At 38.9% G+C, this 16,061-nt stretch overlaps 1 pseudogene; it reads right to left on the bottom strand.

Moving 5' to 3' along the window:
• The window catches only part of LOC137297156 (synaptonemal complex protein 1-like), a 36,418-nt pseudogene extending 22,085 nt beyond the window's left edge, over window positions 1-14,333 (bottom strand).
• Between the last annotated feature and the right edge of the window lie 1,728 nt (window positions 14,334-16,061).

The raw sequence follows: 16,061 nt of genomic DNA, 5'->3' as shown, positions 1-16,061 counted from the left end.
ACTTTACGATTCAATTTCTGGGATACAAATTTAAACACTGACCCAACTGTTCCCACCACTACGGCTGCTAATTCAAATCCTAACACCACCGGATCCGGAGCGGCTACGACTGTTGTCAACAATTCAACTCCTACTGCTCCTAATCCCATGCTAGCTGCCATTACGGTGGTGTCAGCTCTATCTATGTAGTTTAAGGCTCTATTGTATTTTTGATGTAGTGATGCCCGAGTATCACGCTCTTGTTCTAGCTGACGTATTTTGCATATCTGTTTCAGTCGAAATCCATCTGCACTGCCTTTAATATTTCCTTCTTCGTCTACGGTCGGATACAGCCCCATTCTGTTTGTCTATAATATAGTTTATAAATTAGTTTTTAATTATATGTCATTAAATTTTTGATTGATACATTTTAAGCTCATGAGGTTTAAATTATCGTACAAGGTAAATGGGAGAGATCTTATTAGACGTGTTTTCATCCATAATATGAACACCATCCAGGCTTATTGATGGTGGGTAGCCCTGCTTTATAACAATTCGGCATCGTTTATTCTCATGGTTTTTAAGCCAAAATGTTCTAAGACCATCTAAATATATTCTTGGCTCGGAAATGTTTGTGAGATATACGTCTATAAATATTGTTGTGTGTGGTATCATACCATATGAATCAAGAAAAAAATCACGTTGGTAATCGTATATACTGTGAATGACTAAACTGGCATTCGAGTCGACTGGTGCTAGCATGTTGCCATTGCGACCTGGAATTCAGTATGCCGTTGTTAGTAATTTTAGAAACATAATAATTTTTATTAAAAACGATATAAGGGTTTGTTAGAGTTTTTTTAATCAAGGCCATTCAAGATCTGTAAAATCTTCTAGTGGCATTCGTTTGTAAACGTTATCTTTAAAGTAAAAGAGGTAAGGGGTGTTTTCCTCACTAGGTAAATTGAATCTCTTTGTGTGTCCTAGATCACCGAGTAATACATTAGAGCTTACCTTCGTTTATAAAACTGTTAGAAAACAGTTTCCAATTGTTTTTCTGACAATACCACATGTATGAACTTTAAACTAATAAGATTGATGTGCTTGGTTAGGAAAATCTTGGTTAGAGATACAGTGTCTTCCACTAACACTGTGACACCTTGTATACTGGTGCGTGAATCACCACCCACCCACACGTACATTGAGCAAACTCTGCCCTGGTGTTTTTTAGCCCACTGGAGTTTTATTCCTTTCACAATCTCAAAATCATTCTGCAGTGGTCCACCTAGCTAGACCTGAGTGACTAGCGTGGAATTGTCTGGGATTCTCCATGATGGTAGTCACACTATCGAATTCAGTAACCAACTGTAATACCTCGCTATCTCCGGGTTTACACGACAGCATGTGGGCTGCTCTAATTGAGACTGTTGTGATGGTTACACTGCGTCTCTGGGATGGGACGTAAGCCGCGAGTAGGATTCCATGGTTTACGACTTTGTTAAAGTAGTGGTCTTAATTTTCCATGAAAATGTATGGTGAAATTGGTGTTACGTTGAGAAGCCATTTGATTTGAGATGGTAATATCATCCACCTGTTGTCGTCAGTGAGCATTAGATAGTACGGTTTGTTTTGAACGTTTGTTGGTCTATCAAAGTCTTCTAAATCAAGCAATTTACCACCGAACGATGGGTGTATTCTCCATTCATCAGCATTGTTGCGAACTATGTTGTATCGTGTGTTGCTGTCAGATCCTGATGTATCTAGGTTTAAATTACTCTAGGTTTAAATTACTACAAACGGTGGGAACTTCAACTGGTTTGTAAATGCTGTTCATAAGCTTAAAAGGGTATATTTTACCATCTGTTCCTACATCATCAAACCCTCTAGCATCACGTAGGTTGGATAAACTTGTATTAACACATCTCTTTATTCGCATTCCCGGTCCTTGATTACTAGCCATTTTGTATATGTAGTGTTACGCTTAGGTATCCTATATTTACAAATTGATACTCTTAATTACCATTTACTAATTTTTTATATTGGCGCGATAAAAAATGACTCGGTGCATTTTTCTGTTTTAATCGGGACGGCCCTCAATAACGTGGAAGGATGCTCACTTTGTATATTATCTGTTGTGCTAAGATGAACGCATAGCTTGTGGTATGGAATTAGATCTGGTAACCACATGCCAATGATTTTTATGCCAGGGGTTATTTCCTGTGCATAGTCAATCGTTGTAAATCCTAGCATTCTCACAAACGGTTCACTGAATCTCAGGTTGTGTGATCCTTTGGAATTGTCTAACACCAATGTTCCGTTTGAGTCACTTATTATAAATTTTGCTCCCAAGTCTTTGAAAATTTCATCATTGAGAGAACACACACTGTAGTAACCATCCGGTATGAAGAACCTTTTTCCATCGACAAAGATCAGATGATTTTTTTCTGGAGTCAATGTTTGTCCATGGCACGAGTTTTAAAACAGCTTTTATTGATATCTTTGAAAACTGTATCGTGACCGTCAATAACGCACAGGTGGTGGTAAACTCGAATCAAAACCCGATGCAATTTTGTCAGAACCAACTCAACTTTGCTGTGTGGTGTGCGACGACAGGGTCGGGTGTGACACTAGACTACGGTATAGACGAACTGAGTAAGGCAGTCTTGTTTCATGTTTATTATCAAACGAGATAGATATTGAAGGAAATAAGTGCTCCTCTCCCCCAAGATAAAGTGTGGAGTATGACAAATAACCCATATGATAAACGCGCGTACGAACATATTTGTGGGGAGTTCATGATTCCAACAAATAAAGACTTTCGTCTTCCAGGTGTGAACCACAGTCTCGGTAAAGTTTACATGTTCTTCTGTAAGTCTAGAACATATATGCTTAGTTCTGTAGATGGTACATACAACCCCCGCCGTCATACATTTACGAGCCCCACAATGAATGAACAGATCCATGATAGCCACATAAAGCAAACTGATCTTGGGGCTTGGGCAAAAATGATATCAAAAACATCAAACATCTTAAGGATTCACTCGTGCTGGTACAATACGCTTGAACGACTCTATTCGAACATATGTGTGGGCTATTCTTGGCGCTCAATCACAGACGCGCTCAATTATCATAGGTAAGGGAACCGCTTACGACGAAACAATTCATGGTTAATATTGAGGATGCTATTGCATCACCGGTAGATCTACCTAGCGCTATAAAACGATACCAGGACACGTTGCAATATGCCAGGTCAAAGGTTGACTATTTGTTCGGTGTGGGATTGTACATGGCTCCGAGTGATATGTGTATGAGAATAAATACAATAACGGGCTACAACAATGAAATAATCATCACTACAGCAGATAAAAAATTAGGTGTTAATGCTGATATAAGCGTCTCCAACGTCACACATGCTGGTGAAACTGGTACAGTGCAACACTACCAGAGTCAGCGTACAGACTATCACAAGTTCACACGGTCTCCCCCACAGTGCAGGCGTCAATTCAACAACATATCGATTATAAAACAGTGCTGGCCGTTGGAGGTGTTGTGGCCGGTTGTGTCTTACATGGTTCAAAATTCCATAGTGGGGGTGTGGGGATACCCCCCACCTTATTTGGCTAAAAATTCCCCAGCTGCAACGTACACGAGACCAGCCACTGCGACCAGCCACTGCGACGATGAATGCCCACAGATTTTGACCAAGCCATGTGACGGTTTTACCCAGCGTACTAAGCAACCATGATACGATAGTACCTATGATACCAGGCAGGGCTTCTGCAGCCTTACCAGTGAGTTTAGCCAAGGCTTCCCCCGAGTGATTGCAGATGTTTTTTTTATCCAGTTTCTAATATCATCACCACGACTCCGGGGTGTGGGGACCTGCGGTCCTCCAATAACAGATACTACAATGGTTGATATGATGCAACCTAATGCCATCAAAACACTGGCAATGGTGATGCCTTGCTCACGGAACAATATTCGAATCCTGTAGGCTAAAGTTGTATCCTCATTCAGTATTCTATCAATTGTTTCTCGTATGTGGCTGATCTGGGATCAAAACTGTTCATGATTCGAGGAAGCAGATTCCAATCACATGCATCTCTCGTCTTCTAAATTGCTTAGTCGTTCCATGATACAATGCTTCATATCATCATTTTCCGTTTTGCTGAGTTTGGCTTGCTGAGTTCACTGCGTACGCATTTCATGGTTTCGTCTAGACCGTACAGTTCCCTCAATGGAAATTCAAATCCCGGCAACGGCTTATCCCAATACATACTCAACAGTTTTTTGATACTATCCGACACTTGTGTAGCACGCTGTATAGGGTCCTGTGGATGGCTGACTACAACATGTTTGGATCTGGTAGCTTGAAGATATTGAACAACTTTCGGGGGTAAGTCATCCGCAGGGACTTGCAGTCGGCTGGGGGGTATGGGGGGAACCCACATTTTTGGTTTGGTGACCCCCACCCCCACCCCCAATATTTAGTAATGACCTGTGGTGACTTGCAGTCGGCTTAGTAATAACCTGAGGTCAGCCTAGTAATGACCTAGCAATTTCAGTAAATGTTAGTAAATTTTAGTAATGTTTTAGTAATTACCTCGCAATAGATTAGTAATGACCTGCAGTGGGGCTATGGGGGAACTTGCAGTTGGATGTCTGCAGGACCCCTCCATTGTTTTTGAAGTTATAGTAATCTAACCTTTATCTCTATGTGTTTAGTGTATGTTGGATATTGTTTTTTAAAAAGAAAAACTAGAGTAAATATTATAAAAATGGAGGCGGATGAATTACTAGACCAGATGTTATCTGCAGAGGAAGAAAAGGACAACAAGCAGCGTGATAGACTGTTAACGCCAGTCGTGGGTGGTAAGGGAAAGCAATATTTAGGTGACAACATAACCGCTGATAAGATTGAGAAAATGTCGGATGAGGAAATCAGTAAATTATACACTAGATACGAGGCAGAACTCGGGGCCGAGATGACAAAAGTCATAGGTTCTACTATTACCCAGATTTACACCGGCATAGTGTCGCACTTTTTACCAATCCCACTGGAACATCATCTCTGTTTGTGGGAGGACTTTGAGAAGGACCCGTTTATCGATGATGCCTTGAGTTATATAAGTTGTGCTTTGTACCACAAATATGGCATGTATCTGGCCCCAATGACGGCAGCGATTATCACGGCAAAGCATTGTAAATTTAACAAAACAAATAATAACAATAATATCATACAAGATGGCGGACAGCCAAGTGATGGACACCACATACCCCAACAGACTGCAAAGTGAAGAGCCCAGAGGACAGACGACCGCCGGTACCTGTGACACAAGTCACCAAGAAGAAGAACCCAAAAAGAGTTGAGGCTGGCAGAAGAAACACCTTAGCCAGGCACAATAAACATAATTATAAATTATGGGTGGGTGTAGGTGGTGTAGTAGCCACTGCTGTTGTTTCATTATATGCCCTGCGGACAGCTAACAACAAGCCACCACAAGCACAGCCAGTTGCAGACTCCCCACTGCAAGTCACCCAAATAAGTCCACTGGGGTGTGTGGGGGAGACCCACACTATTGACCCTCATATTATGTTATAATTAAAATTATATATTATAATATATATTATGTCTGAGGGAAAAATGTTTGTTAACGACGCCTACTACGCATTTGTGGTTTCCGAGTTAGCAGTAGGGTATTCTCATGTGACTAAAATGATCATCAAGCAACCAACTATAAAACTCGACTTTGACATGTAAGACATGTTTATGCTTACTATGAACATTGGTATGGCAATGGCCACCAAGGATGTCTTGGTAAAGCAAGATATTATGCCTGAAAATATTTCAAAGTAATATATATAACATGGCTATGGTGGCATTGATGGTTGGTGGGGCTCTTGTGAATGCACTAGCATTTTCCGGGAGTAATTTCCTGTTTTCACAATTGAAAGTCAAACGAGGCTGAGATAGAGGCAGAGAGAAAGTGACACAATACTCCAGCGCAAAAACCATGAAGTCAGAACTTTCACAGACGTTGACGAAGCTATGAAAGAATACTAATTATTAACGGGTAAACAACTGGAACCATTAAGTGAACCAACCATGACATAGTATTACACTCCTTCAGAGGGACAGAAAGATCACGAATTGATCTTCATCATACTTTTAGCGGTGACAGTGTTAATCGTGAAACAAGTAGACCAATTTCACAAATTAATATATCACAAAATGAGACACGTTTGCAACTGGGTACTTATAGGGAAAAACGAAATTTGTGGTAAAATGAGCAACAGCCAAGGTTATTGTGCTCATCATCATAAAGATCAATTACACATGTTCAGTGTGTGGTAGGGGGGTGAAAGGTCATTATCGTTTATGCAAAGAGCATGACGTGGATAGAAAGCGGTTTCAGCTTATTTATGATAAGAAAAAGGACTACATCAAAGAAGTTAAACGCCTGTTTAAGATCAAGGTATGATTTGTAATTCCTCACGTACGAATCCTCTATGCGGCCCATTTACCAGGAAGTACAGGTTAGACTCCCCTGCTTTGACATCCACTCAATCGATATTATATGTTTTCATTGACCAGATAGGATCTGTAGCACGTCTACGGGTGTCTCCCTCGTATTCACCTGGTTAATATAAATATCTAACGAGTGCGCGATCTGGAATCGTGGGGGAACCCCACAACCCTGTGGGTGCTGCGGACAGCTGAAGTACAATGGATTTCATACGGATTGCATCTACAGGCCTCTTTTTGAGTAGCCTAGTTACTTCACGATTCACTGAGTCAACCACATGAGGAAGTCGTACTACCCATTCTGTATTGGGGGTCCTGCGGACAGCTGAGTAATGTGCAGCCAGAGGGGGTGTGGGGGATCCTCCCACTAAGTCACGTGAGTATCGGTGTGCAAACAAACATTCGGCTAAGGAGTGATTGAATCTCTCGATGCTAGTGGGTAACTGTTGTGTTCTGCCTCACCCACTTAAAATTCACAGGACCCACAGAATAAAGTTAAACTTTTCAGATTTAACATTTCTTACAATTGGCATGGAAATTATTAACATTATATGATAACAAACATAAGATTTATAGACAGCAAACAAGTGTCACATGCCACAAATGACAACTTCACACAAATACATTGTGAAATATTCAGTCAGACACTGGGGCTGGTTGGTGATTCCTATCTGACCACTGGTGAATCTGCCAGATTTGTCAGAGGGTCAGATGCTATTCGTGAACACTGGTGATGTATGCAATTCCTTTAAGTATTCTAAGTCCACTTCAAGTATATAACCCTTATCAGAATCAGGTGCAATAACATCCAGCTGTCCACAGGGGTGTGGGGAGTCCCCACTGGGCACCCATTAAAATCCCCCTGTTGGTAAATATTGAGTCATACCCCAGCCGTACAGGTTCTTAGCATCGAGACAGAGTGGATGAGTTGAAGGTTTATCAGGGTTATAGACTTTCACATACTTGTTGTTAACTTTAGCATAACGTTTTGATACCATGGAAATACCACCACGTAACCCTTTCTCAATAAATAGATGCATATCATAATCACCGTGAATAATTCTAACTCCACACCTGTTTTCTTTAGTAAGGCATCCCACGATAGCACAGGGCTAGAATAATACCATGCCGGGTCCAACCCATATTACTTCAAACATATTTTTCTGAATATCTCAAACACATCTGCCTGCTTCAACACATCCGTTTTCAAATATAAATCATGGTAATCACCTAGCGTCTTACAACCTAGTCGTTCCCATACATTTTTAGCGTGTTTGTAGCTTGCTGTAGAAGCAGTCAATGGGAGGTAACTCTGTTTCATTAAACCTAGACCAGTCATCCATATATTCATACGGGTAAATACCCTTGCATAGCAGCAAGGCTCTAGTTTTCTCCTCTGTGTATTGATTAGTTATAGCCAAGTCGTCTGGGTTATTAGCCTTTACCAAGCTGTCTAGAGACGACAAAAGAAACTGAACATTATCAATGAATCTCAACCTATTTAGTGAAAAGGATATTTATCTCCATATTGTTTGGGATACAAGATATCTTGCCTTCTACCTTTGAAATAGCCTGCATAATCAAGTGTGAATCATATCCTCGTAAATTGTGAAACATCACCGGAATATTAATAAGAATGGGGTTTAAGTTACACTCAATGTGAGCCGCACCTCTGTATTTCCCTGTCACGTGACAGTGGTCTCGCACTGAATCACCATTCAGAGGTTTACAGCATACATGACAATGAGTGCTTTTGATATAGTCCTCCCTGTCTGCTTAGGTCATATGCATTGGTTGTACGATATACAATTTTTTTCCTGATCTCTACCTCCTCATGCTGTAAATATTGGAGAAATTTCTCAGCCACGCCATCACAACGAACGACCGCAAATCCAAACCACACGCTTCATGTTGTTGATATCTTTGGGTGAAACTTTTATCAGGGGATGGAGCCACTGTATCGATTGGTTTATTGATAGCTTCAAAATCGGCATAGATAATGTATGGTACTAGCATCTGATTTTTATAGTTGTTAAATTTCAAGATATTGATGTTTTCTGTCGGCATATCTACCCTTATGGCTGTCTGCCCTACACCCCGACAATCATCCCTGTGTGAATCAAGCAGATCAGCCCAAGAAAACCCGTGAAATCACCTTTCACAAAAGTGTTTCTTTCCCCCATGTTTTGATTGATCGTTGACAGTTGGCTGAAATGCTTGATCCATGTGTAGTGATGTTTTTCACCTTGTTGTGTCATATATAAATTGATTGTTTTACGACCATCCTTATACATTAAAGGGCTTATCCTGTGCACTATTACGTTATTACCTTTGTGTCCAAATGGCTAGGTGTGGATTCTGTTTTTCAACTTTTGTCCACTGAGAGATAGGGGTGGGTTCATCTATACCTTCCAAATTTATCCCATTATCTTCCGGATAACTGGAGAGTCTGTCAGAATGATGTTCAGCAGGAAATTTAGCTGATCTTACCGCTATCCTCCTTCAATCATTACCATGATTTTTAACGTTAACCATAGCGTACTTGTTCTTAAAATACTTAGGCAGGGGTAAGACGTTCCACCTCTCAATGGTTTATAGTTTGCTATATCCAGGTAGACTATATTAATCATAACAATAACGCAACCAGACCCCATATTAGTGAAACGTTCTAGTGATTCACGAATTTTTACGAATGAGCTGTCAAAAGAAGAGTTGATAGTATCAGGCTGTGTTGTAGGTTCCAGATTACCCCTGAAGTAAACAATGGTCTGGTCAATAGCATCATTCCTCTGTTCTTTCTCTATTGTCATCTTTAATGTGGGTTGAAATTTAATACCTTTTATATCATTCAGTTCTTCATTCACTTTTTCAAATACCAATTGCCTTACATCTTCAACGTCTATGTTTCTTTGAACTTCCATCTTCCACCCTCTCAATTATTTCCCCAAAGCACACTCAGTAGGTGTGAATTGTAATTGTATAGGGGCTTGTTCCTTTAGTAATTGAATGAGCTCAGACTTCCTCATATGAGAGTAATTTCGCAATCCCCTTTCACACGCTTGTAGTTTTAATTCACATATCGTAGGCATATTGTAGGATTCATACCTCATGTAAATCATTTCTCCAATAGGTTGTCAGCTGACGCGAGACCATGCACTGCTGTGACCCAGTTCTCCATATATCGACATTCGCGTAGTAAAGGTAATAGCCCCACTGTGACCTTGTGTCAATGGGAGACGAGTTGTGTCATTTTGGGTTTAGTGTTTTGAATGGGGGTCTAGATCTTTGTTATTGATATTAATTAGTAGTTAGTAGTTTAATTAATGGTGGTCCAAAACCACCATTAATTATACTACTTGGGGTGATGATAATTTTTATGGAGAAGCATGTACAATGTGAGCGACTCCCCCTTACCAAACTCGGGAATCACTGTCCTGCAGAGGTGCAGTGATAGGGTGACTTTCCGCCTGCATTTGCAGTGATTGCATACTTGTTTTTGCAGTGAATGTACATTTCGTATTAAAAATCTTGTCACCATTTATGAAAGATGAACAATAATAACATTACACAAATGCAAAGGTTCTGATGGTTTTAAAACAGATCTTCACACTTAGACAAATAATTGAATGACACACAAATCACCAGTAGCAGCTTCTGTTAAAAGAGGAAGTCATTCGGGTGAAAACTGAAGAAGTTATTGTACAAAATATAAAACTGATATTCGGTAAAGTGATCATGGGTGGAACGCTGTTACACAACATTATGACTTTAAAACAGACACCCTTGTATTTGTAGTTTGGCATACCTCTTTGGAGCAGTCTTGAACAGTGTTCACCACTTGTTGCAGGAAGTCCCTGCAAGTAAGTATGTCAACTGTAGAAAGACTTGAAACATAATTCTGAAACACAATCACTCAAATTGAAAGGGTGTTTTTTTCACAAGAAACATGAAAAAGAATTAAGAATTAAAGTTTCATCCAGTTTTATAGTCTAGGAAGAAAGTAAAAATTGCTGAATCTGCGAAAGTTGATGGTTGACTCTGCACAGGATGCTTTGCTGTTGGTAGAGCAATGGTTACACACAGTATCTCAGATAAGGCAATCAGGTAATGAGAGGGACCTTGAATACCCACAGGATTACCTTGACCTGTGGAGAAGTAAATGCATGGTTACACTATGCAGGTATAGGGATGGAAGGGTGCTTGAGAACGATGAATATGTCCAGCATTCTACCTTTTGTAAAATGGGATGGAGTGACAATATACCTTAATGAGATTGCACTGTTATTAACGGTACTACCATACTTCAATCTCACTGATGACATATGTGGACTCAGAGCAGTCAGGCATCAATTACATTACACAGTTTCCACCATGTCCATCCCATTTGCAAACTGACCTAACTTGACTGTATTATGTTCTCAGTTATTATGCTATTCCGTGTAAATGTGTTCAAACAAAATGAATTGTTCTGAAGGCGTTTGTAGTATGTTTCTACACATTTCTAAGTTTGGAATGAGTTGTTGTCCTTATTGGTAGTATGTTTCTGTAGGTCTCACACAGTTCTTACGTCAACACCATGTACAGTGTGATATGACAAGGAAGGGTAAAAAAATATGTGGTTATGAAACAAGTTCATCATTTGGTATACAGAATTCACCCATGGAACATGAACAAGTTTACAGCTTTCAACATGTTGAATGCTTGTTACCTGCAATTTTCACTGAAAGCAGAACAAGAGTACAGTGAGTTTGTTGAGCAAGAAAGGCAGAAAGGTACAAGAACTTGTTGGGTGAGGAACTGGCCTAAACCTTGATGATCTTGAGTCCCACCCATGTTTGATGAACATTTTGAACACATCATCCCTTCATTAAAAGGAAGACACCAATTACAGCTTTGGAACCAGGAAGACCACCATCACTCAGCATCATCTGGCATCAGAAGATTCCTATGCCAACTTACAGCATGAATTCCGGGTAGCCATAGTGATGTTGATGTTTCTACCTTGACACTGAGAATGGGAATGAGAAAAGACAAGAACATGCTGTGTACTTATAGAAACTGGGCCAAGATGTGATTGCTATTATGATTGCACACATTAGGAATGGAGTGAGAACGGGAATAGGTGCCTGAAAACAAGCTGATCGAGTTAAGAATGCATCAGAATGGGGTTGTGCATACAGGGATTAGGATATAGAACTTTGACAATGGGCCATTTTCTGGATTACCAGTGATTTTCTGAATTTAGAATGGGCCACTGCCCTTGTATCAATGGTAAACATCAAAATTCTAATGGGTCATTCTTTATTTTAATGTGCAAAATAGGCCATGGCCCCTGCCTTTCTAAATGGGCAATTTTACCCAGTCTAAATGCAATACCAACTGTCTGGGGATGGGGTAATGACGAGGCAGATGTATTGAGAACTATTTATGAATGAACTGGCATCATAATGTTTACAAGAGGTGCACATCTTATTTGAGCCTGTTTCATAATTATTTTGTGGATGGGGCTTAACTATACTGAAAGAGTTTGGATAAATTTCAACTGGCTGAAAATGTTCATAACACGGAAATTACCTTTCATCTCTCTCCTTTGCCCTTGCTTTGTTTACTTGCAGCTGGTGAATACCAAAATTAGATTTTGTCTGCAAAGGTCTGCTTGTCACACTGCTAGTGGTGGTATTTTGTTTGCTTGCAACCATTTGCTTGAATGCACCTTTGTTTTTCCACTTATCGTACAGAGTGGGTTTCTTGCTCTGGGTACCATGCATTATCTGCAAGTATAAATAGTCTCAAGTGTTAATAAAAAGCAGGCAATATTGCTTGTTCTGATCTGATTCACTGATTCAAATCAAGGATGTTCATTTTATTATGGGCCTCATGAAATTAGGAAAACAGAAAACATGTGAAAAAAAACAAAAACACTGAACGCCTTCTATGGTTCAAGGCACTCCTAAACAGTTCTAAAGTTTGATATCCTTTGATTATGTAAGTCTTCATCAACAGGCTGAAAAAACTTATTTCATGTGCAAAGCATAAAAAAACTTCAAGTTGCCAATTGTTCTTCATGATGGCATTGAATATAGAGTGAAAGCATTCAAAGACCACTAGAACTATAACTGTAACCGGTGTTAAAGTTAAAAAATAACACTAAGTATGATTTCCTGACAAAGTAAACACAACAATATGAACAGTGTTATAGTCAAACCTTTTCCCATGGAAATGGACAAACTAAATGTTCTATAAATCCCTAAAAAGCTAAATCACCAGTTGAGAGCCTGGTAGTAAGTGTATTGTGTGCAGGGTTTCAGGATACCAATTAGTTATAGAGTTATCGCCTGGACAAACACACTAATATGAACAGAGTCAAAGTCAAATCTTTTGCTGAGGAAAATGTAAACATTTTGTTTATAAAAACCCTTAAAAGCAGAAGGCATCTGCTAATAGCCTGATAATTTCATAAAGAAAACCAGTTAGAAAGAAACAGGACAAAAATTATTACAGATGGACAGACTGACAAACTGATTACAATATATCCCTGTACAACATATTGAGGGGATAAACTTCCTAGGCCATCTCACAGTACCAGTACTGGCTAATGTCTATTCAATGGACAATGACAAAAATATATACCTCATTCTGTGAGCCACAGGACAACTGTTGAGTAAACATATCTTGTGTGCTGACTTGTGAGAACTCTGGTTGGGAATAGGTAAGCTCAGAATGCTGCTGTGAATCAGGGAACAGTTGACATGTGTCCTGTCGTTCATTGCTGAAACATTGACCACATTACTTGAAATCTTACATGACCACTTTATATTATAATGAAATACCAGTAGCTTTGACTTGCTTATCAGCTCTATGTACATACCTTTGCCCCCAACATATTTAGCTGATGTTTTCATTGTATCCCACTGGATAAAGTAATATTTTTATTATCTGACAGGCACCTGTGCCCTTGAGATCAATTTGGTATTAATATTTAAATATTTAGTGGTATATTTATGGACATATTATCTGTAGATACTTGCACATTGGATTTTAATATGTTGACTGTTATGCCTCAAGAAGCAAGACACATAATATATCCATAGACTAAGTAATGCTTACACATTAATCAACAAATGCTAAAAGTGGAAATGTAATGATGTATTGCTTAATTATAGATACTTGTAACTGTACACTGGTAAAGAAACCTTACTACATCATATTTTAGGGTATTATCAACAGTTCTGCTGTGTGACATCATCATATCCCTGATGTGACAGACAATCAACCAATGAACCTAGGTCTTTGCCATTACTCATCTCGGATTCAATACCTTTGTTACATCACAATGATGCAGCAATCTGCCAGTTTGATCACTCCATCTTGGAGCAATTGTCAGTGATCATATTTCATTCCTGCAGATTGCAATAATGCCAACCATTCACTAGCTTGTGGCTGACTGTTCAGTGTATTTTCTTCATGACAATGTGAGACTTTTCTTAAATGATGTTAGTGTTATTTCATGTCAGTACAGTTTGTGTGTTATTGGTTTGTTGCAATATCCAATAACCTTAGGAGCATTGGGTTAGGTGAATGGCTTAAGCATTTACTCATCATGCTGATGATCTGGGTTCAATTCCCCACTAGTCGTTTGCTGGAATGATGCCAACAGTAGCAAAAACCTTACTCACTTGCTCATCACCAAAAATAATTTTCAGATTCTGCAAAGAGAATGTTATCTTTGATATTACCTGAAACTGTCTGATAATAACTCCCTTGTTGACACAACATTTCGAAGCATTCTGAGGAGCAGTAGATTTCAGAGGTGTCTGAATAGAAATACAAGTAAAATTATAAATGAGCAAAAATACAGATAAACAAATCATGCAGTATACTAATACATAACTGATTATTCAATATTGCCTTGCCTGCTGCCATCACACACCATTTCACATTACATCCATGGGCAGTGAGTATTGGATAATGCAGTCACTCATTCTACCACTGTGGTGTAGAATGGCTTGTGTTCAATTCTCCACTTGGGTACAATGCATGTTCCCTGCCATGAAATTGCTGGAATGTTGTTAAAAACAGTGCAAACCATACTTACTCACTTACAAGACAAGACAAGACAAGACAAGACAAGACAAGACAAGACAAGACAAGACAAGACAAGACAAGACAAGACAAGACAAGACAAGACGAGACAACACCTTATTGTCCACACCATATAGTGGAAATTTTCACTTCAGGTCTCAATCACATTAAAATAAACATAAAAACATCCATACACAACAAAAAGCATCAAAGAACAGCAATCTCTAAAATCACATGCAATCCCTTTTCTTGTTTATTTCATGTATACTTGAAGGTAAAAAAGAATGGCGGTCCATGTTTGTTTGTAATGTCGGCACACACAGTCTATGGCCTGAAGGGAAAATGGAATATTCTGAAACTAGAACATGAGTCGGGTCCCTTAGGATTTTGTTTGTCTTTTTGATAATTTGCTGCTCATAAAAATAGCTGATACTTTCCAATAGACCAATTTTTTTATGCAGCCTTAAGAATTTTGAGCAATTTCTTTCTGTTTTGAATTGACAGATTCCCATAACAGCATAGAAAATTAAAAGTTAGAACAGTCTGGATAAAACTTCCATAACAAAGCACCATAATGGTTTGGTCTAACTTGAAGTGTTTTAATCTCCACAGAAAATGCAATCACTGCTTGCATTTTTTTGTATATACTGCCAGTGTTAGAATTCCATAATTTAGAGTCTGAAATAGTACCGAAATATTTGTATTCCTCAACTACTTCAATGTCCTTGTCATTTATGTTTACTGGTGAGTTAGATAATTTATCTTTCCTGAAATCAATTATCATTTCTTTTGCTTTGTTTACATTTAAAAACTAGAAAATTTGAATTACACCACTCCACAAAGTCACTAATTTCATTTCTATAACATGCTTCAGATTCTCTCATTAGTCCCGCCTGTATACAATAATAGTTTTAACTGATACTGCTTGTTACAACTCTTTGTATCACATGCTTGTACATAATGTAGTTTGTGCCTACACCGAAACGTCGATCCTTGCAATAAAGAAGTTGATTATCCATAGAACTTGGTTTTCCTTAACCCGTACAACTTTTAAAATGCTTCTCAGGGAAGACGGGTGCATTGCTTTCTTGGTCGATCGGGTTCTATTTTGCTGGTGCAAAGCATTTTACAGCTTAGATTTGTCACTTGCCGTGCATGTCGAGTTTAGTTTCTGAAAAAAGTGCTGTTCAGATTAAAAGAGGGTGGAGACGTAGAAACAGTATGCGATGATTTTCACGAAAACACTTCAAATTCATTCGAGCAACAGGACTGTAGAGCCACTTGTTTTTGGACTTTCCTAGATTTACACGATATTTTGTCAAAAATCTTGATAAAAGACCTAGCACAGTTTTGTGTTCAAAGTCACAACTATTGTTTTCAACAAACAGAATTAACATAAATCAACATCTTATGTTAATATAAGTTATATGCTATCATAACTTAACATCTCTTCTCTATTACCTACCCACTATAC

Source organism: Haliotis asinina, chromosome 9, assembly GCF_037392515.1.
Source record: "Haliotis asinina isolate JCU_RB_2024 chromosome 9, JCU_Hal_asi_v2, whole genome shotgun sequence".
Classification (NCBI taxonomy): Eukaryota; Metazoa; Mollusca; class Gastropoda; order Lepetellida; family Haliotidae; genus Haliotis; species Haliotis asinina.
This window is presented reverse-complemented; position numbering and strand designations above follow the sequence as displayed.